This window comes from Alligator mississippiensis, chromosome 4 (genome assembly GCF_030867095.1).
Source record: "Alligator mississippiensis isolate rAllMis1 chromosome 4, rAllMis1, whole genome shotgun sequence".
Taxonomy (NCBI): Eukaryota; Metazoa; Chordata; order Crocodylia; family Alligatoridae; genus Alligator; species Alligator mississippiensis.
This window is the reverse complement of record NC_081827.1, coordinates 78,307,528-78,329,340: the sequence shown is the minus strand read 5'-3', so window position 1 is coordinate 78,329,340 and position 21,813 is coordinate 78,307,528. Positions and strand designations below refer to the sequence as shown.

Genomic DNA, 21,813 nt, shown 5'->3' with positions numbered 1-21,813 from the left:
CTTCTATTTGCCCTGCCCCCAGAAAAATGCATTTTAAAAATAGGGGATGTGTCACATCAAATTCTGAAGCCATTTTTCCAAGTCAGAACCCAGAAATCAATACCTGATATGCAACTCTCTTTCTTATGCACAAGGAAGAGTAAACAGTAAGTTAGTATTCTTCTGGGACACCTTACATTAAAAAAGAAAAAGTGTGCTAGTAAAAAAAAGTAACAATTCTTTGCTACCATCCCTACTTTGAACTTGGTAGGGAATGTTTCCTTCACCTACAGGTCGGGGTGGGCAATTATTATTTCGGGTGAAGGGCCTTACCAAGTTTTGGCAAGCTGTCAAGGGCCGCATAGGTAGCCCCATCCCCTGGTCGCCATCTTGTGACTAGAAGTCCCACCCCCTAACTCCTGACCTTTGCCACCAGAAGTCCCTCCCCTTGCCCCTGGAAGTACTCCTTTCAGCAAGGGGTTTTGCCATCTCAGAACCAGAAAAATACCAAATTATATTCTAAAAAGTAAACATCTAAAACATTCATTAATTTGATTTCAAAAGATATTTTTGTCCTGGTTTACATGTGTTTGTGTAGTGTACATAGAGGTGATTGTGGGTACATGTGTATGGTGGGGTGCGCGAGGGAGAGTGTGGGTACATGTGTATGGTGTATGGTGGCATGGGCCCGCTCCAGTATCTTGGTGTGTGTGTGTATATGTGTGTGTGTGTTCATAGGGTGAGTCCCACATGTGTATGGTGGGGTATGCATGTGGGACTCACCCTATGAACACACACACACGCACACACACACACTGGGGTACTGGAGCGGGCCCATGCCATGCAGCAGGAGCCATGTGGTGTTGGAGCAGTGCCAGGGCAGGAAGGCAGGGGAATGGCTGGGGGTGGGTAGGGCTGGGCTGCTGCATCCTGCTGCTGGCTCCCCCTGGGTCCTACTGTCCTTGACTCCTGTCATCTTTGATAGGCAGCCAGAAGCAGAGAAATATTAATTAAAAAAAATAAAAAATTTAGGGGCCCCACAGGTCAGATAGAATGGACTAGCAGGCTGGATCTGGCCTCCGGGACATATTTTGCCTGCCCCTGCTATCGGTGCTCATATGGCCAAGATCATTGTAGAATTTGAGCCCCTTAATGGCATCTTTCATGGGGGTTTTTTTCCTCACTTACCCTGATCTTATTTTATACTCCATTTTGTACATGGGAAATAGAGGCGCAAAAAAAGCCAAGGCCCAGATCCTCAGACATCAGGTGCCAGACTCTCACTGAAATCAATGAGAGTTGAGTATGTAAACACCTTTGTGGATTTATGACAAAGGGACTTGCCCAAGGTCACACTGGAAGTCTGTTGAGCAAGGATTTGATCCTAGGCCTCCCAATCCTGAACCCTAACTTTTTTTTCTTATACCTGAAAGCCTTTTATTGAGGCTTTACATACGAGACAAGAATCTTACTTGAAAAGCCTTATTCTGAGAGTCTTAGTCAAGATTCCTGCTTTCCCCTCTCAAGTAAAAATTGTTAACTTTTGTGAAGTAAATTGTTCTGCTGCTTAAAATTGTACCATTGCAGGAAGCATTAATCATAAAAAGACCAAAATTCAAATATGAAGGTTTCATTTAAACTTTAAACACCATTTTACCCTAAATTGTTTCATTCAAAAGGTAAGATATTACTGAAGCAAAATTATTGTTTAGGTGATGAGGAAGGAAGAAGAATGTTAGTGACCTAGTTCCTCAAATTGTTTTGTTAACTCTGAGAAATGTTTGTTTGTTTAATTTCAGGTTATTCTCAAGGAAAAAAAAAATCTAGATCAAGAATTCAGTAACCAAGCAATCAAATCTGTGCCTCAGCACTCCTGCACAGAGTAAAAGGAAACAACAATGGGAACACAGTAACTGTAATTATCTGAAAGCTATGAATGAATGATGTAAGAATAACTTAGCAAGACAGCCATATACATGGTACTTTCTTTATAAGGCTCTTCAGAACACTGCAATCTCAGATACCAGACTTCAGTGACTTTATTGCTAATGAGCAGTATGGTAAGTAAACACAAGAAAATGTAGAGGAGTCTGGAGCATCAGAATAACTTTTCTAGTTCTTGTCTTGTGCTCCTTACCCTGGACAAACCTTGCATCCATTTGCTCACTGTAGTAAGTGATGGTGTTTGTTTAAGGAGGTCAAGACTAGCTACTAGTAAGGGAGGAAACTTTCTCTACAGTTAATTTCCAGGGTTGAACAACTTGTAGTCTATACACCAAACTGCATCAGTTCCAAATTTTGGTCACAAGATATAAAACAAATTCACACATCTCATTTCACAATCTCTTTGTACTATATATTGTAGGAGTTGTTTTAATCCGACTTCCAGTTTATAATAATTTTCCAATTTTTTTCCTGAAAATAGCAAGTTACTATATTTATAAAATATTCAGTTTGTAGAAGCAATTGGCTTTTTACTCTTGGTGTCTCCATATATTTTATTATGCATTAATAGAGTGAAGCAGTTTTAGGTCTATTTTAATTTTATTAGTAGTAAGGGTAGGGAAACCTAGAACTGTATTTTTAAATGTAGGTATTGCTTGTATCTAATATAGTTACTCTTCTATAGAAATCTATAACTGAATATATTGTATATTCCATAAAATATATATTGTCAGAATGTACTTGTTACAGAAGTAGGATCTTTGCTTACCATGTATTGCAAAATGTAGTAAGCTAGAGTTAGCAGAAGATCAAGCTTTGTTTGGCAGATAGTCAAGTGATAAATATGAACCAGGTATCTTAGCTTTTCTGTATTCCTTAATTTATTTTCTATTTTATTGTTAGCTAAATTTGGAGAAGCAGCATAAACTGCTACTCTTAACATTGGCATATTACTGTATAAATCAGTTTGAAAGTCAAAAGTTCAGAGCCATTTTATCAAACCAAACTGAAATGTAAACAAAAAAGTCTCATTTAAGTTTACCTGCCTGCTTTTCCAAAGACTATTGAACAGTGAAAGCTGAAAGCATCCTTGACTTCAGAAGTCGTAAAAATTTGATCTCCAAATCCTGATCAATATATTGCAATTTAAAGTACCTATTATTTGAAGAGGAGCAAAAAGTGGGGAATGGGAGGGATCAAAACCTATTTATTTTTGAAGGAGGGCAAGAGTACCCCTGTAAGCTCTTCCATGCTAAAATCTCTCACCCACTACATTTCAGCTGGAGTTTGGGGGCATAAGAAATGCAGAACTCTCCTGAAACTATATTCTAGTTATAAATATGTAAGAAGCAATCACCCACATCCAAACCTCTGCAAGTTGTTTTTTTTTCAGTCTCAATTCCTTTTCTTCTTTGTAGGATTTAGTCTCAATGTAGAACAGCTATAGCCGTGGGAAGCTGATATGCATAAATTAAAAACAAACAACCCCCTCCCCCCTCCAACTAGCCACCAGCCTTGACAGCATTCCTTTAAAATAATTTATTGCTGAAAGAAAGTAAATATGCTTTTAAAACCAAATGCCATTAAATACAAAGGAAAGGGCAAGTGGTCCTGTTAATAACACAGAATTAGAAAGTAGAGATTAAGTTGCGTTTTATGAAATAGCCGTGTATTATGTTCTGCAAGGTGTTTATTATTACCTCTTTTTAATTTTATTACTGTGTACCCACTTTCAATTTGCACACTTTAAAATTAACAGCCATCTTTAGTATCAATAGTATATAAACTATTGTCATTGTTACTGCACATGTTATAGCACATCAATATGATTTGACTGCTGCTGTGCGAGTTATCAGAGACCAAATGTTATAGTTATTGTTAGAGAGCCTATTGTACTGCATTCTTTCTGAACTACCCTCCCCTCCCATTGTTCACAATCTATATTTTGATTAAATGGACTGTGGATATAATAAATTGCAAAAATAGAATGTAATTCCTGTCCTTATATAGATAATATCACATTCTCATTTCATTGACAAGCATTTGAAATGCAAATTAAATACAGACTAAAGTACTGTAAGGTAGATACAGTACTGATTGGATCATTGTCAACATGTGGTCATCAGTGGCTCAAAGTCTAATTGAGAGGCGGTTTCAAGTGAGGTTTTCCAGGGGTCTGTCCTGGGTTTGGTATTGTTCAATATCTTCATTATTTATTTGGACTATTGTATTGAGTGCATCCTTAGCAAATGTGCAGGTCACACCAAGTTGGGTGGAGTTGCAGACACTCTAGAGAGTAGGGATAGGATCCAGAATGACCTGGGTGAACTTGGAAAAAAAAAGGTCTGCAATTAACTAGCTTAAATTCAACAAGGATGAGTGCGAAGTCCTGCATTTGGGATAGAATAATTGTATGCACAAATACAGACTAGGCAATGGTGACAAGGCTGCAGTACTGCAGGGAGAAGGATCTAGGGGTTACAGTGGAGCATAAACTGAATGCGAATCAACAGCGTGCTCTTCTTGCAAAAAACAAAAACCAACAGCATCCTGGGGTGTATAGCAGGAGATTATTCTGCTCTATTCAGTACTGATGAGGCCTCACCCAAAGTACTGTGCCCAGTTTGAGTCCCACTCTTCAAAAAGGATGTGGACAGATTGGAAAGAGTCCAGCAGAAAGCAACAAAAATGATTAGATGCCTGGGAAGCATGAATTTTAAGGAAAGGCTGAAAGGGATATTTGCTTTGAAGAAGAGAAGACTGAGGGGGAATTTGATTAACAGTCTTCAAATACCTGAACAACAATTATAGAGAGGATGGAGATGGGCTTTTTCTCTGTGGCCATAGGGCACAGGACTAGGAGCAATGGCCTCGAGCAGCAGCAGGAGAAATTTAGGTTGGAAATTCAGAGGAACTTTGAGACCTTGTGAGTGATAAAGCATTGGAACAGGCTACCTAGAGAAGTTATGGAATCTCCAACCCTAAATTTTCAGGAGCTGGTTGGACACACAATTGGCTGGGATGGTTTAGGCAGAGATGATCCTGCCTTGAGCAGGGGGCTGGACTGGATGACCTTGTGAGGTCTCTTCCTGTGCTACGTTTCTATTATTTCAAATCTATTTACAAATATTACTGTACAATGCTTTATTTATACGTCCTAAAAATCATCATTGCAGTCTCTGACAACATTTAAAAAAATAAGGAAGAAAGTATAATAGTGGTATATTTCATCTACTAGTAAACTGGATTTTCTTGGTTGAAGTGATTATGTTGGGGGTGGGGAGGAGAGAGCAGGGGATTCACTGTTAAGGGGTCAGATTCTACATCTATATCTGCAGCGTGGATCATAAAAAAAAAAGGGGGGGGCGGCCTTAAAATCACCAAACAGTTGACAACAACCTCTATATGTTTTTAATCAATTAGTAATATGCCATCCTCCAAAAATGTTTGAACCTTCATTTATGCATGTTCTTTGCAAATCTCTGCAGCCTTCATTTAGAAAAAAGCTCAAATGTTGTTTTTTTTCAGTTGGGACGCAAAAGTACTTGAACTTAATTGGAATGCAGAAATCTAGAACTCTTGGTTGACAGATGATACCTTGGTTCAGAGATCTTCTAGATTTTTGCATTTCTTTTTGTCTCGGACGAACATGGCTACCAAATATATCCCTGAAACATGGAAGATGCCGAAATTTAGCCGATTTGGGATTTTAAACTTCATTGTTGAACAACAAGAAAGATTTCTAAAACCTCCCCGCACGCCATCTGACACCAACAGGGATGTAATACTGCCTGGTCTCCACAAGAAAGAGCGTCTCACAGAGACTTTTGCATGGACCCAGAGGGACCAGACTTCCATCCTCAACTCCCTCTGTGCAAACATGAAGTTTATTCCTTTAAAATAATTTATTGCTGAAAGTAAGTAAATATGCTTTTAAAACCAAATGCCATTAAATACAAAGGAAAGGGCAAGTGGTCCTGTTAATAACACAGAATTAGGAAGTAAAGATTCAGTTGCATTTTATGAAATAGCCATGTGGAGACTTTTACCATCTTTAATTTTCCTTGAGCCAGATGAAGGGTGTGAGAGCCCGAAAGCTTGCAGAAAAAGATATTTTTTGTGATTTCTTAATTGGTCTAATAAAAGGTAGCATCTTTGAACCAAGAGTTCTGGATTTCTGCATTTCTTTTTTACTCAGACCAACACGGCTACCAAATACATCTCTGAACTAAACTGGTGGACTTTATTATGCATTGCTACTTTATGAAACTCAACAGCAGTCAATTTGTTGAGTTTAAATCAGTGTTGACTTTTACTCTTTAGCCCCCTGAGGTGGTTCTCCTTGCATGGGCAACAAATTGAACCAGAGGATTCACTAAGTTGTTTTTTATCAAGATAATCATAGACAAGGTTATCCAGGAGCTATGTAACTGACTTTTAGTATCTCTGTCAGCAATACCAAAAATCTAAATGCACTCAAAAAATATATTGTGTTATTCCTGTAAATGCAGTTCTACTACTTGAGATAACTAGACAAAATGATTAACCAGTGTTCCAAGTGTTTCAAGATATAGACAAACATATATTAGCCCCTTAGAAAGAAAGACCAGGCTGCTGCTCTGAAGCATGCAGTTGTTGTAATCTTAATGTTACATGTGTAAGATCCTGTAGCAATGCAAGTCAGCTAAATCAGCTAAACCCTAACTTGACCCTGTATAAATCAGGATTAAAGTAGGAGCGGTTGTGCTATGCTTATATCACTACAGAATCATGAACATTCATCATAACAGTTTGTAATGGTCTCCCTTGATACCAGGACAATTGTTACATCTGTCTATACCCTCAGAAAACAACAGCTCTGATTGGAATATGAAAACACATAATTTGGCGAGGAGGGATGGGGAGGAAAGAGAATGTCATGGCCAATAGTATGCTGGAAAAATTTATGAGGATTTTCAGCTGCAACTTCCACAGTGTGAAATCGCAGATAATAAGCCAGTGAGTGCCTATGCTTTTTATTTTAATTGTAACAAATGACATACAATTTTGCAGTTTCCCATTGAATAATGTTGAAATATATAATGTTCAGATGTATTTTTCAAGTACGGTGTTATGAAGCTGCAATGGAAAAAACAGCAGCAGCAACAAAATAGTAGGGTATACTTAAAGGATGCAGACTTCATTTTAGAGACCAGCGATTGGAAGAGACTTCAGACTCATGATGAAGGTCAAACCAAATATGAAATCCTAGGCTGCATCCACACCTGTGTCATGTGCCCCCTGGTGTGTGGAAAGTTTTCCCAGGGGCAGTAGTAGAGGCTGGGACCAGCCTTACCTGGGGTCCTGGGAGCCTCCTGGGGCTGTAGCAGTGGTGATTCTGCCGCCTCCCAGCCGGAAGCCCCAGCCAGGGTTTCTGGGCTGGGAGCACGTGGCTGCCCCGCACTGGAACCGCAGGTAAGGTGGGCAGGGGAGAAGGGCGCCCTATGCGGGCTGCAAGCAGCTGCAGCAGGGAGCGCTGGCCATGGGGTGGGGGAGGGGCAGCTTTTCCCTGGGCTCCTTCCCTGCACGGAGAAAAGCGGCTCCTTGCCCGCCCCATGGCCGGTGCTCCCTGCTGCAGGCACTCGCAGCCTACTTGGGGCGGTCTGGAGCAGGCACAGGCAGCCCCAGGTGGGCTGCAAGCAGCTGCAGCGTGGGGCACTGGACATGGGGCAGAAGAGGGACTGCTTCCCCCCGCCGCATGCTCAGCACCACCTTGTAACCTGACCCCACTGCCAGGCTGGTAGCGGGGCCGGGTGACAAGCTGGTGCTGAGTGCAGGGAAGAGTGGCCCCTCACTCGCCATGTGGCCAATGCCCTGCGCAGGAGCCGCTCGCAGCCCACCTGGGGCTGCCTGTGCCTGCTCCAGATAGCCCCGCGTGGGCTGTGAGTGCCTGCAGCAGGGAGCACTGGCCATGGGGTCAGCAAGGGGCTGCTTTTTCCTGTGCTCAGCACCAGCTTCTTCCCTGCTGGCGAGCAGGGGGTCAAGGCTGTGCGCTGCCCCTTGCCTGTACTGCGGGGCTGGGGGGCACTGGGTGTGAGTGGGTGGGAAGCCAGTGGGAGCACAGGACCTGCACTGGTGCCCCAGGGTCAGTGCCGGCCGGGCCCAAAGCAGGGTGGCAGGAGTGCAGGGTCCCAGCTGGCAGGGGCTGTACGGAGCTGAGCCTGCTCCCTCCTCTCCCTGCCGGTGCAGCCTAGCCCAGCCGAGCCCAGCTCCATGGACCCTGGCCAGCCTGCACCATGCTTTGGGCCCCACCGGTGCTGGCTCTGGGACATTGGTCCCAAGACAGTGACTAGGGGGCAGAACACCTGTCAAGGGGTGGGGCTACCCATGCAGCCCTCGACAGCCTGCCAAAACTGAGTAAGCAGCCCGCTGCCTAAAATAATTGCCCACCGCTGATATATAGAGAGATCAGTTGGGCAATGTTTTATTGATATATTTACAATTTTAAAGCAATTTGGAAGCCTACCAGTGCCTCTATCATCATAATAAAATAAATTCTAAATATCTATACACTTTGGCTTTTGTTTTTGGCTTTTTTATGATAGAAAAATTAGAGCTGCCCCTACCTGCTTTGCTCACCAGGATGTGGGGTGTTGAGCAGAACTAGGATGCCAGTGCCCTGCCCATGCCCATGCCCTTGCCCTTCACTCCCACCTCACAGCCCCACCAGTGCCCCTTACTCCTGACCTGCAGTCCCTGCCTGCCCCCCACTAGCTCTCTCCTGGCAGCAACTCCATCCCAGCACCAGGACATGAGTCCAGCTGCAGCTGTTCCACCTGTTACTTCGTGGCTCTGAGCAGTGCCAGTCCTTACTGTTCTGCTCCCTATCCCCATGTTATACCTGGGAAGCCCTTAAGTGGGGCTCAGGCTACTGGGCTGGGCAAGCCCCTTCTCTTCTAAGCCAGCCTCCCCCTGCACAGACTGCTCATGGGGGCTCTAAGCCCAGCTCTGGCAGCCTCTCCTACCTGGAGTACTCCCCCATCCCTGACCCCCATCTCTCTCTCTCTCTCTCTCTCTTTCTCTCTACACATACACATTTTGCTACCTCTCCCCCTCCCCCCCAATGCATCATACCCCCACAAGTGGTTCTTGGGACAAGGAGCCACCCCAGGCTGGGGCCACATGTCCCGCTCTGGTGTGGGCACAGGGCAGGGCTGCAGCATGGCAGCTCCCCCTGCAGCTACGGCTTCTTTCAGCAAGTCCCATCCCATCTGGCAGCTGGGCACATGCAGGGTGTGAGATTTTACTCCCAGCTATATAGGGAGTAAAAGGAAGGCCCACGGTGGAATAGGACCCCTACTAAATGGGCAGAAGCAATTGGTGACAGACAGGGGGGACAAGGCTGAACTCCTCAATGAGTTATTTGCCTCAGTGTTCCTAAGCGAGGGGCAAGACAAGTCTCTGACTGGGATCGTAGAGAGGCAGCAGCAGGGCGCCAGATTACCATGTGTAGACCCTGAGATGGTGCAGAGTCACTTGGAAGAACTGCATGTGTTTAAGTCGGCAGGCCCGGATGAGCTCCATCCGAGGGTACTGAAGGCACTGGCTGACGTCATTGCACAGCCACTGGCGGGAATATTTGAATACTCATGGCGCACGGGCCAGGTCCCGGAGGACTGGAAAAGAGCCAGTGTGGTCCCCATTTTCAAGAAGGGGAGGAAGGAGGACCCGGGCAACTATAGGCCAGTCAGTCTCACCTCCATCCTAGGTAAAGTCTTTGAAAAAATTATCAAGGCTCACATTTGTGAGAGCCTGGTAGGAAAAATTATGCTGAGGGGAAACCAGCACGGGTTCGTAGCAGGTAGATCATGCCTGACTAATCTAGTCTCTTTTTATGACCAGGTTACAAAACACCTGGATGCAGGAGTAGGGGTTGACATTGTTTACTTAGACTTCAGGAAGGCCTTCGATACGGTATCCCACACCATACTGGTGAACAAGTTAAGAGGCTGTGACTTGGATGACTACACAGTCCGGTGGGTGGCGAATAGGCTAGAGGGTCGCACCCAGAGAGTCATGGTGGATGGGTCGGTATCGACCTGGAAGGGTGTGGGAAGTGGAGTCCCGCAGGGCTTGGACCTAGGACCGATACTCTTCAATGTCTTCATCAGTGACTTGGACGAGGGAGTGAAGTGTACTCTGTCCAAGTTTGCGGATGACACAAAAATGTGGGGAGAGGTGGACACGCCGGAGGGCAGGGAACAACTACAAGGAGACCTGGACAGGTTGGACAAATGGGCAGAAAACAACAGAATACAGTTCAACGAGGAGAAATGCAAAGTGCTGCACCTAGGGAGGAAAAACATCCAGCACACCTACTGCCTAGGGAATGACCTGCTGGGTGGCACGGAAGTGGAAAGGGACCTTGGAGTCCTAGTGGACTCCAAGATGAACATGAGTCGACAGTGTGACAAAGCCATCAGAAAAGCTAATGGCACTTTATCGTGCATCAGCAGATGCATGACGAACAGATCCAAGGAGGTGATACTTCCCCTCTATTGGGCACTGGTCAGACTGCAGTTGGAATACTGCGTTCAATTTTGAGCACCGCACTTCAAGAGAGATGTGGATAACCTGGAGAGGGTCCAGAGAAGGGCCACTCGTATGGTTAAGGGCTTGCAGGCCAAGCCCTATGAGGAGAGACTGGGGCACCTGGACCTCTTCAGCCTCCGCAAGAGAAGGTTGAGGGGCAACCTTGTGGCTGCCTATAAGTTCATTACAGGGGCACAGAAAGGAATTGGTGAGGTTTTACTCACCAAGGCACCCCTGGGGGTTACAAGAAATAATGGCCACAAGCTAGCAGAGAGCAGATTTAGACTAGACATTAGGAAGTACTTCTTCACAGTTAGAGTGGCCAAGGTCTGGAATGGGCTCCCAAGGGAGGTGGTGCTCTCCCCTACCCTGGGGGTCTTCAAGAGGAGGATAGGCAACTAGCTGGGGTCATCTGAACCCAGCACTCTTTCCTGCCTATGCAGGGGGTCGGACTCGATGATCCATTGAGGTCCCTTCCGACCGTAGCATCTATGAATCTATTTGAGGGGTGGGGAGAAGGGTGTGGGGGGTTGGGAGGGTTTGTGGGAGAGATGAGGTTTGTGGGGGGTATGGGGCAGTATTTGGGAATGGGGAGGACTGTGTGGGAGGGGGGGCCCTACCCACCTCCCCCCCCACAGCACCCCCTGCAACAGCAGCAGTGGGCCATCGGGGCACTAATGGCCCACTTCTGGCAGAGACCCCCAGCAACACGTGGTTCCACCTAAGACCCAGGGGCTCCATGTAGTGCATGGAGCTAGCCTGGCCTGGCCCACTGGAGCATGGCTTTGGAAAGCACCGGGCCAGGTTCTGCTACCACCCAGGTCTCCTGGCACTGCATGCAGGAGCCATATGTCATTAGGCCAGGCTGGGCTAGCTCCTGCCTCCATGTGCTCCACACACCATCGGAAAATTAGGGTTGAAAGGGACCTCAAATCATCTAGTCCAAACCCCTGCCCAAAGCAGGACAATCCCAAGTTAAATCATTGATGACTGGAAAATGGTATTCAGAGGTTTGCTTTGGGGATTTGGCTTATATGCATTAGAACAAGAGTCCAGGGCAGCAGCAAGGGTTAATTGATTTCTAAAGGCCTGGTCACAGTCACATTTCTCACAGCCTTTAATGCAGACAGGGTGTCTAACACAAGAAGACCAACAGATATACACATAGCCTGGGAAATTGTGAGCATATTCCACACGTTCCATAACATGAGAAGGTGGCACCACCTCACAAAGTCCAAGAGAGTGGGGGCCTGAGGTTCTGGTTTTGGGGGAACAGACCAAATTAGGAGAAGACCCAGAAAGCCCAAATTAGAATGTGTGCATGTGATGGGCTTGTGAAACAAAGGAATATCCTGACAGGACAGAACGTGGACTGACCACAGAAAGACCAATCAGCGATGCGCATGGATGAAGAGTCATCAGGCAGGGGAAAGAATACAAAAGGAAGGACTTTAGAACAGTAAAGGGTCCTATATTAAAAAAAGTGTTCCTGAGAGGGGAATCCAAGGCATCATGGACAGACAGAACACCACCAGCCCATCTCATCCACCCCAGTGGGCGGAGGCTCAGCCTCCAACCTTTAGGCTGCTGACATCCTACATTCAGGAGAGAACCTCCAAGCGAAGCTCACGTCCTGGCCACATGTATCTTGACTCTGATGACAGCCCTAGGATTGGTAGCTATCAAATTGCCTGTATTATTCTTTTCTGTTATCACTATATATCAATAGCATTTGCCTACTATTGAATGGAAAGCTCTTAGTCAGTCTGAGGGTTTGGGTCCACCCAGAATAAGGTATCTGGGTCATAAATCTAGTGCCAACAATCATCCCAGCCAAAACTTTGTCTAGCCGGGTCCTAAAACCCTCCAAGGATGGAGAGTCCACAACCTGTCAGGGTAGCCTGTTCCAGTGTTTTACTACCCTCCTAGTTAGAAAATTCTTCTTAATACCTAACCTAAAACTTCCTATGCTGCAACTTGAGACCATTGCTCCTTGTTCTGTCATCTGCCACCACTGAGAACAGTCCAGCTCCATCCTCTTTGGAACCACCCTTCAGGTAGTTTAAGGCTGAATCCCCTCTCAGTCTTCTGCAGACTAAATAAGCCCAGTTCCCTTAGCCTCTCCTCAGAAGGCATACATGTGCCCCAGCCCCTGAACCATTTTTGTTGCCCTCTGCTGGACTCTCTCCAATTTATTCACATCCTTTCTGTAGTGGGAGACCCAAAATTGAACACAGTACTCCAGATGTGACCTCACCAGTGCTGAATAGAGGGAAATAATCACTTCACTTGACCTGCTGGCAACACACTGACCAATGCAGCCCAGTATGCCATTAGCCTTCTTGGCAACAAGGACACAGTACTGCCTCATATTCTGCTTTTTGTCCACTGTAACCCCCAAATCCTTTTCTGCAAAGCTGCTTTCCAGCCAATCAGCCCCCAGCCTGTACTGGTGCATGGAACTGTTTCATCCAAAGGGCAGGCCTTTGCACTTGTCCTTGTTGAGTATCACGAGATTCCTTTTGGCCCAATTTGCCTAGGTCATTGAGTCTTAACCCTACCCTCCAGCGTATCTACTACTCCCCACAGCTGGGTGTCATCTGCAAACCTGCTAAACTCTATGCCATCTTCCAGGTCATTGATGAAGGCATTGAACAAAACCAACCGCACGACCAACCCCTGGGGCACTCTACTTAGAGGAGACTGGATGGTAATCTCGCTGGGGTCACCTAACCCCAGTTGTCTTTCCTGCCTAGTGCAGGGGGGCTGGACCCGATGATCTTATGAAGTCCCTTCCAGCCCCTTACGAATCTATAATACCAGCTGCCAACTAGACATTGAGCAATTGATTACTACCCTCTGAGCCCAATGCTTCAGCCAGCTTCCTATCTACCTCACAGTCTATTTATCCAGAAGCTTGGGGGTGCTCGAGCACACCTCCCAGCCTACCAGCAATTGCCAAAGGGAAGAGAATGAAGCCCCAAGCCTCGAGTGGAGTGGGCACGGCCAGGCCCCAGCCCAGGCTAGCATGCTGGAGGGTGGGGATTTATATCGCCTCCCTGGGCCACTCAGGACCCCATCCTGGGTCTGCATGGGCAGGGGGTCAGTGCCTGCCAGGCTTCTCCCACTCCCTCTCAAGGTGGAGGGAGGGTAGCAGCACTGAATTCATAAAAGCTTGAACAAGAATAGTCCTCTCTCTGAAGTGAGCATGTATTGAACGCAGCAATTTGCAACCTCAAGCAGACAACAACCAAAAATCTTTGCCTAAGCTAAGATACAGCCCCATAAAACACAGTGAGAGCACACACAACTTAGTCTAGCTTAAATGGAATGCAATAAACCAAAAAGACAAGAGAAAGTCTTTCATAAGTCATATGTAATCCTGAGAGGAGAGCGTCTCCTCACAGCCGGGTATCCAGAAGGTCCTTTTTAGGGAATCAGCAAGTGGTCTTAGGTGTTGAAGTGGAGATCCCACAGGCCCCATCTCTACTTGGGTTTTTACAGGCACACTTGCATCCCCTTCTCCCCCTTGGGTGCCTTGCCATTAGTATGCTTGTCACCTATAGCAACTTTGGCAGGACTCATGCATTCAGCATCTTTTGTCTCTTCTTAGGTATTCCTGTTTCCTACCTTTTGCAGGTTCTGCTTTATAATGTAAATGTAGTTTTCTGCTTGTTTTGGTCACACCAGCCCATAAGCAGCCTGGGACCCTCTCCTGTTCCCTTAGCTCCATTGCCAGCACATTCATATGATGATTGTGCCAGGTCTTTACCAATACCTCCAACCTCACAAGGCCAAGCCCTGCGGGACTGGACTGAGCTCACAGGTGGCAGGGGACCAGTCCCTCCATCCCAAGTTACCCAGCCTCTTCCCTCTCCCCCCATGGCCTGGGGGAGCTAAGGGAAACTATGCCCTCTCCCCCTCCCTACTGCTTGCTTCAGTCTCTGCCATAGGTGGGAGGGGTGGATTCTGCTGGTCTCCTGCCAGATCCCTGCCAAGTAGACCCTGGCTAGGGTCCTGTACCAGTGGGAGAGGGAGTCTAAACCTCCATCCCTCCCCTCCTCCTGAGCCTGCCTGTCCATGTCCCTCCACTCCAGCTGGGAAAAGTCTGACCGACTGCCCACCCAGCTGGATTTCCCACCCCCACCCTCTCGTCAGCCAGCCCTCACTGCTCTGGCTAGGGAGAAGAGGGACAGGACCAACCCTGCTCTCTGGAACAAACAGCACAGCCCAGGGTTGCAAAGCATCCTGGGATGCCTTGGGACTGTGATTTCACTTGAACCAGGAATGGATCTGGGACAGAAGTTGCATAAACCAGTTTGACCTAAATCAGTTAAGTCTGATACTACATTCAACCAAGTTTATTTTAAACCAGTTTCAGCCATTGTGAACTGGTTTATGTACACTAAACTTCTGTTCTATTACAGGTTTAAACCAGTTACTGATCACTTAGACCAGTTTATGTGCAACTTCTGTCCCTAGCCTGGTAGAACACAGTGTTACAAGCAAATACCTATATCCTGTCCACCCTTCCTTGCCTTCCCCTGCTACTAAAGATGACTTGGAAGAAACCTGGGTTCTTACTGAGTAGGTGCCTTAATCCATGTCACCCAACAGACATGCACAGAAGCCCTATATACAGCCTCTTCATTTGTCAGACTGCATTTTTTCATTGCATTTTTAATATATTTTTTCACTTAGTTAAAAGTCCTTTCTTGTTTGTGTGTATGCACACCCCTTCACACACAAGAACTCCTGATGCTCAGCCAGAAATATACACTTCACCCAGCAGAAAGATCTTCTTATCTCAAAACAGAATAAATACAGTATCCATAGTAATCAGTTAGAAACCTAAGCTTAAATCAAAACAAGTGTCTCTGGAATTACCTTTCTAACATTTTAGTTGAACCAGAAAAAGAATTTTAAGTAACACAGACACACATAGGTCAGATACAAGACCTTACAGAAAATATCCAGATACATTTAAATTAGAAAAATGAGAACAATTTCCTGAGTTTTCATTCATCACCTGCACTAAACAAATTCAGGTTATGAACAAAGAACACAACTAAAGTAAAAGAGCTTTTCCTAAACTGCTGTGTAAGGTCCAAATTTGTACAGGTCTTTAAAGGCCAGATCTTCTGGGAAGTAGAACAGGTGGGTACCTAAACGGGACTTAAGTGGAAGTTCAGAGCCAAAGTCTCAGAGTTATCCAAATTGACCCCATTCAGTGGCTGCAAAACTGCCCGGCTACCTAGAACAGTGGTTTTCAACTTATTTGCCATAGTGGGCCACACTTGCAGCTCTCAATGTGTTATGTGGGCTGCGCCCACACAACTTACTTCCTGTGTATCCATTTAAAAAGTGTTTAACAAGATTTCACATGGACCACAATAGTGTGGTGATTGGGCCATGGGGTGAGAACCACTGACCTGGATTAATTAGGCCACTTCATTCTGATTCAAAAAGTTCCCTAGATTCATAGTACTAGGCCTATTCAGAAGCAACCCTCACCTGCCTCCCAAACACACCCATCAGGGGAGTGCAATAACTATTTAGCTACTAATAACACTCCCTCTGAACTGTTCTCCTTTTCGCCCCATTAATCTTGCATTCTTGGCTGCTCAGTGACCCAGCTCCAGCAGGAGTGTGATGAGTAAGTGAAACACCTTAGGCAGTGAGGGTCCTGCCACACATTCAAATTAAAGCTGGATAAAAACCAGCTACACACACACACACACACACACACACACACACACACACACACACACACTTGTTACACATTTTCAAACAGGAACTTTGTAGCAGTTGGCTCCTTTTGTAGCTGGATGGACATTTTTATGGAGTGATAATTATGTTGCATATGTGGCTGGTCTTACTTTATTGCACAATTAAACCAGTGAATTACATAATTATATATAATGTGCCAGAGGTCTCTGAGGGCCATATCCTAATAGACCTCTATCTGAAAGCACCTATATCCCCTTAAAAATCTGGCCTTAAAGTCCCTTACATATGCTGTATATGATGCCAACAGAAGCACTAAAGGAAGAAAGAATGGCAGTAAGAGACATTTTTTAAATCCATAATTGACTACAAGGAAATTAAATCACTTCTGTGCCAGAAGAGCATTACAAATTTCAATTAACATTCACACACAAAACATTAATAATTATATTACGCATCTGAAAATGTAATCTCTCTAAGGGTTTGATTCTAAAAAGGTGGATGACAATTACACAGGAAAAATAGGGGTTTTTTTAAATTCAATTATTCTGTTGATGCCTTACCCTTAGAAAGGAAAATATTTCAGCACCACCTAGAGACTTCAGATTTTTCAAAGATTCATGTTCCAGCTTAACTGCTCAATTAATGGGCACAATGACCATAGGGATTTATATAGAACATCACTGACTTTGTTGGGATTACTCACAGAACACAAAGCACGGGCATATGTATTTGCAGGGTTGGCACCTATGTGCATATTAACTCAGTCTTATAAATTGACTCCTCTTGGGATATGCTTTGTGTGCTGCTGTTATTAATGTACAAAACTGACTTTTGAACTAAATATTATATACAGCTAATTTATTCCAGGCTGCATACATTTAGTTTTACTTCTTTGCTTATCCAGTCTGGCATTTCCATTATAAAAATTATTCTTACATGTATCTGGGTGTGCATATTCATATGTGTTGTCTCTCTCAAGTATTCTTTTTAAATTGAACAGTTACTTGTATTGAAAAGCTGTCCATGGCATAAATAGAGAGAGCCATCTAGTGTTTGAAGATGCATGTAGCACCTTAAAATAACGAATCTAACATGCTTACTCCTCTAGTTCACTGTATAACATTATTACAAGCATAGACTGCACTTATGTAATTAAGTCGCTTTAAATTATTTCCATATGTTTCACATAAAATGGGCAGCTCAAGGAAAAAAGGTTTCCTGTTAGCATTAGGGAGCAATCAGAGGCATGAGTAAGTATTCCCTCTCCTTCTCATAGAAAACAATAGTAGTATTACTAATACCTTTCCTAACAGAAATAAGAAATACGCTGTTGAGCTTTGACTGATCTGGGCCCTTCACGCAGTTATGGGACTGAAAAAGTCTACACCTCTTGCTGCTGCCTACCATCATTATTAGTGATGATGAGGTTGACACTTCAGTCCTGATCAGTAAAGCACCTAAGCATCTGTTTACATCTCACTGAACTTAGTGGGACATCAAGCACATATTTTAGTGTATTGCTGACCAACAGCCATGTAGACTAGGTGCAACAGTGATACATTGCTGCAGAAGCCGTCCGCTTTCAGAGGAATGAAGGAACTTGGCCTAAAGCTCACTGAAGTGGATATTCCTGTATGTGTAACCTCCTTAGAGCTGCTAATACATGCCTAAAAAGGTGGATGACAATTCCATGGCCCACAATCCCACAGTGCTTCAATAATCCTATTGCTGTTCAAAGGATGCCTCCATGTTTTGTGACAAACTACAGGCATATTATATACACCAAGGCTGGCAGAGAGAATACCAGCCTGCACAATCCCCATACAACTCCTATGTTAAACCCTTTCCCTTCATCTTCCCCATGATAAGCATGGCTAAAGCCTTTGAAAGAGTGAGATTTAAAAAGGCACCTTTCAGAAAACATTAGAAGAAAAAAGTTAATCAGTATTAATCTTTTGTATCAGTGGATCTCCAATAGCTTTGTCTGTACAAAGCATTGAAGTTCTCAGCTGAGAAAAACCTGAAGTCCTGCAGCCTTCTTATTCTTCAGTTCCATTACACTTCCTCTAATGGACACGGCTGCAACATTTGACAAAGGGAAGTGACCCTTTATTTATCTCATCACTGGAACTGGTCCAGAAAGACCACAGTATTGTTTTCTGGCCAACATTCTTTATTCGCCATAAAGCAAGCAAGATGTCTTGAGTGGATACAATAATATTATTCTATATTATTTAATATTATTAAGGGGCCCAACCTTTAAGTCCCTAATCAAATGTCCCATTGAAGTCTACAGGAGCTTTTCCTGAGTAAGGACCACATCTTGACTTGAACCTGAAAGGAGATGCACATTAGAGTAGGAGAGGCAAGCTGTTGAATCTAAAGCTAAGATATAAATATTTTTCACATGCTGGAAAGCATTCAGTCTCTCATGTGTGTTGAACTAATGGACCTGCTATCTCAGCCACATTAACTTAGAACAAACAGCATTTATCTTAGCATTAGTACATTCTCCAACCCAACAGTTCACTAGTAACACCGATCTTTATCTTGTTTTTGTAAGAGATAGGGAGTGTAATTTTAAAGTGAATTTGTCAGAAAGCCAACAAACAGAAATTACAATATTCAAAACCTGGGGGGGGGAGGAAATGTGCTTCCAATTCTTGATTATGTTTTCCTATATTCCTCTGATTTTGAAAGGTATATAAAGTAAGTTTATCATAGGCTGAAGGAATACAGTCCACCAGAAACCTGAGTTTCCTACCCCTGTCAGCCAGTCTGCCAATATGACAAAGGAATATTAATAAAAGAGGCAACCACTATCAACTGTAAACGCACAACAGCTGAACAAACTGACAAGTTAGAAAGTGAATGAGGACTATTTGAAAAAAAATCATCTACATGGCATTCAGAAAGGTGTTTTGCTATCATCAGGATAACAAACATAAATTTTAAGAAGTTGTGTGACACGCTAATGGTATTAGATTAAAAAGGGAAACATTATTTTATGCTCTATGGCTACATCGCTCCCAGGCAAAATAATAGAAAAATCTAATAAAATTCAACTGGAAGGATTAACAGACAGAAACATAATTAATGGAGGTCAATGCGGTTTTATGGAAAATAAATCTTGTCAAACAAACTTCAGTGCTTTGAGATGACAGTTTTGGTTGATAAAAGGCAAGATGTTAGTACTGATTAAACTAGCACTGAAGAATATCAGCAGAGCACACTTCAAGGGAAGTAACCCCTGGTTAACTGACAGTATCAAATGTGATATGGTATACTACCTCCGGAATGGTAGTTGTTCATAAAGAACCATCATTAAATGATGGTTTTTTAAAAAGGGTTTTTAAACCCAAAAGCTTGCTAAATTTTTTTTTCCAAATATTTAAGTTGGTCTAATAAAATATATCAGATTCACCCAAAGAACCTTGTCTGCCTATGTCCTTAGACCAACACTGCTTCCATCTACACCTCTGCATCATTAAATGAGGCTTTCTACTGAGTTTTGCAGGGATTGAACCAGGGCAGATGATATTTGGCATGTTCATCCATGGTCTCCAAGTAAATATAAAAAAGACCATGATAAAATTAGCAGATGAGTCAAAATTAGTGGGGTGATGTTAAAAATAAAAGATCCAGGGTGATTTGCTCTACTTGGTAACCTGCAAACAGAACACGTTTTGTATGAATGGGGTATAATACAGATAAATGCAAAACTTATTCATTTAGTAGAAGATAACAATTTTACTCTTGAACAGGACACTGTTGAGACTCATACTGGAATACCGCATGTACCACTCTACTCTCCACAACTTAAAGGGATGTTGAAAAAGATGACACACAGAAATGATTTGAGAACTGGAAAAAAAATGCCTCAGAATAAGGCTGAAAACAGACATCACCTTTATGCTGCCATAATTTTTTTATGGCAGCACAAAAGCCAGGCAAACAGACCATCTACCCCCCTTTCTATACCACAAATGCCAAAAAAATGGAGGCAGCAACAAAAAGGTAACATAGATTTGTACCACTTTTTGCAGTCAACATCCATTTTCTTCATGTTAGGAGAGCATAGGCAGCCTGGAGCTGCCTGCACTCTCCAACCACCTGGGCAGGCACTCCCGGGGGCTTCAGGGGCACATTTCCATTCCCAAAATGTGCAGGATCAGGCCCCCAAAGCCCCAAGAGTACCTGCTTGGGTTCTCCCCCATGTGCAGAGGTGAGCCCCAAGAATCCCCAGGCTGCTGTGGTGTGCTGCTGTTTCATGCTCCTGTGTCCTGACTTGGGAAGCACCTCTGCAAATGGGAGAACCCCAGGTTGCCCACTTTAAGAGGCATGCCAAAGGGCTCCCTAAGCATGCCTCTGCAAGTGGGGAACCCCAGGGTTTCTCCATTTGCAGAGATGCACCTTGAGCTGGGGCAGCAGTACAATACTTGTGCCTGGGGAATCCTCAGGCACGGCTCTGCAAACAAGGAAACCCCGGGTCCCCCACTTTTCCTGAGTGTCATCCTGCAGAATCAGGCTCCTGTTGCTCAGGAATAGTAGGAGTCTGACCCTGCGGGATAACAGGGGATGGCTGTTTCACCCAATGAAGCAGATCCCAGCACAGCTGATCTGCTTCATTTGGCAGCATATGTTTATAGCCCAAAAGGTGTTTTTAAAAAATAAAAACAAACCTCAATGTGTTTAGTGCCGTGGGTTGGGATGTTGGTTTTTGTTTTTTTTTAAATAAGACAGACTTCTTTGGGAGAGTAAAAGTTTTGTTACAACCCAAATGTTTTGAAGAATGGATCCTGCTCAGCAGACTGCTCTGGCATCTGGCTATACCATGTAGGTCTCCCTGTCCTTCCCCCATAAATGTGCAGCTGGCATTTGATTACAGTATATCATTCTTTCAGAGAGCGAGAATAACTGGCAGTAAAGAGCTCTTTAGTCTGTTCAAGGAAGGTATGAGATCAATGTCTAGAAAAAAAGGCTAGCCAAATTGAAATGAGAAGTTAGGGGCTTTTGATGCTGATACCCATTGGAACAATATATGAATTCTCTGTCTCTTCAGGTCCTCAAATCAATGCAGGAGCCTTTTTGGAAAATATGCTTTATTCAAGCACAAGTTACTGGACTCAATACAGCAGTAAAATGCAATGGTCTGTGATATAGAGAGGTCAGGCAAAATGATACAGTTGTCTCTTCTGGACCCCTAAATGCTGTTAGCCTATAATTTAGTTTGTTATAAGTTTTAATCTAATGTTGCAACAGCATATTCAAATGACAAAGCCTCATTGTGATCGTTGTCACTTAAAAATGAAGCAATTTAGAAATTAAAAAAAAAATAGAAACATTCACTAATAACATTTTTAAATAGCTCCAAATAATTCCAGAACATCAGCAGTACACAAAAATGTAAAAGAACGTTAGTATACATGTGTGTATATATATATCACTAAACTATTCCAGTTTTACTGGAAAAAAGAAAAGCAATTAGTAGAAGTTGGCTTTTGGGGCTCTGTTCTGCTCTTACACTGATCTAGCTCCTCTACATAATAGTTAGTCTACATTTTCATTGGACAGAATATCAGAACCAGG

General features: G+C 44.0%; 1 protein-coding gene and 1 long non-coding RNA gene across 5 annotated transcripts in view; one reads left to right on the top strand and one right to left on the bottom strand.

The window, feature by feature from the left end:
- LIN7A (lin-7 homolog A, crumbs cell polarity complex component) overlaps window positions 1–6,089 on the top strand; it is a 63,792-nt gene extending 57,703 nt beyond the window's left edge. The window contains exons 6-7 of one of the 2 annotated variants that reach the window (XR_002092312.2): window positions 1,779–2,039; window positions 5,452–6,089. The gene's annotated coding sequence lies outside the window, so the exon portion shown is untranslated. Of the gene's footprint in view, window positions 1–1,778 lie in introns of both variants that reach the window. The other variant, XM_014595827.3, reaches the window with a different exon arrangement.
- The window catches only part of LOC109284747 (uncharacterized), a 96,691-nt gene that overhangs the window by 55,347 nt on the left and 19,531 nt on the right, over window positions 1–21,813 (bottom strand). The gene's annotated exons all lie outside the window — the stretch shown is intronic.